The sequence below is a fragment of the Mytilus trossulus genome, chromosome 1 (genome assembly GCF_036588685.1).
Source record: "Mytilus trossulus isolate FHL-02 chromosome 1, PNRI_Mtr1.1.1.hap1, whole genome shotgun sequence".
NCBI classification, from domain to species: Eukaryota; Metazoa; Mollusca; class Bivalvia; order Mytilida; family Mytilidae; genus Mytilus; species Mytilus trossulus.
The window spans coordinates 65,840,922-65,842,432 of NC_086373.1; positions in this window are offsets into that span (position 1 = coordinate 65,840,922).

The window sequence follows — 1,511 nt, forward strand, 5'->3', positions numbered from 1 at the left end:
GTTCAATTTTAAAAGAACAGACCGGACTTGTGGAGGAAGCTCTCCAAAGAGGTTTGGGCAAAGAAGTGGAAGTGAAAATAAGTAGATTGGAGAAACCAAAGAAGGTGTCAAAACATACAGCATTTCCACGCAGGCGACATGGGAGTTGGAGCTTCCCGAAATAGAAAAAGGGTGTAGTTTACAAGGTATTAAAAATTGTCACTGCTATAATAATGTATGTATTTATTTATAAGGTCGGTTCAGCCCTCAGTCGATCCGCCGGCCCCAGTTGATCCGACCCCACTGTTTATCTGACCCTGCCACATCTATCAAGTTATTCTAGACACAGACAGACAACTTAATGGGCCAGTTGGAACCATATCATCGAAAACTTTGAAGTCCGTAGACATGATCCATAGTGAACTGAGATATTTGCAAAGTCAAATAACGTCAATTCTAATGCAATAAGTTTGTAACGACAATTTTCATTGGACGTTGACAAATATTTTGAGGGGTTAGATTCCACTTTCTACCAGTCCGTAACTAAGAAAGCCACCATTTTGAATTCCTATATTTTTTGGGTATGTAATTTCCTCGTAATTTCTTAAAAAATAAACAAGATAGTCACATTCTGAGCCTCAAAATCTTCTTTTTGTCTATATTGAAACCATTCTGAAGCGTACGAAAGGTAGAAATACGTTTAGTATTCATGTTTGACAACCAGAGCATACATATGACGTCACATTGTTTAAATGCTAAAGACCATGCAACAGTTTCGCGGACTTTTTCATTTATGGCATTTTCAAACCAAAATATTTATTAAATGAAATTATGTTAATATGTGGCATTAGAATGGAGATAACTGAATTGTATTTTAAGCTTGGCCTTCGTAAAACTTGATTTTACTGTCGCAAATATCCGTTTACCTATCTCCGCTCCGCGTCGCATTGTAAACTCAATTTGCGACAGTAAAATCGACGTTTTACGAAGGCCAAGCTTAAAATACAATACAGTTATCTCCTAATTAACTCGTCAATTCCCATTAACATGTTGTCTTGTCTCACTGTATGCGTTGAAAACTTACATGCTCTTGGACATTTCAAATGCCAATCACCAACTATGTTAGAACATGCCCGGAACTTAAGCAATACGGTGTATGAGGGAATAAAAAGGAGTGTCATGTGGGCTGCCTACTAATTTACGCATCCCTCCTCTTATTACCCTATTCCTGAAAATGACATGCCATTGTCGTCCCTGAGTGCTATGGAGCACTTGAAACCAAAATCCCTGCTGTCAAAGGACCAGGAACGAGAAATGCGTGAGTGGGCCCAAGACTTCGGAAAGTGTGTTCGACAAAGATCAGTACGTCAGCAAACGTACAACAGTGGCACATTACCACTTAATATGTACAAAAATGCAACTTACAGTACCACAAGTCAGGGACGTATATAGAAGTCCTTGCACAAGTGAAAAAATTACATTTCCTTCAATAGCTGAAGAAGGTAACACGGACTACGATCAAGTTTCTGAAT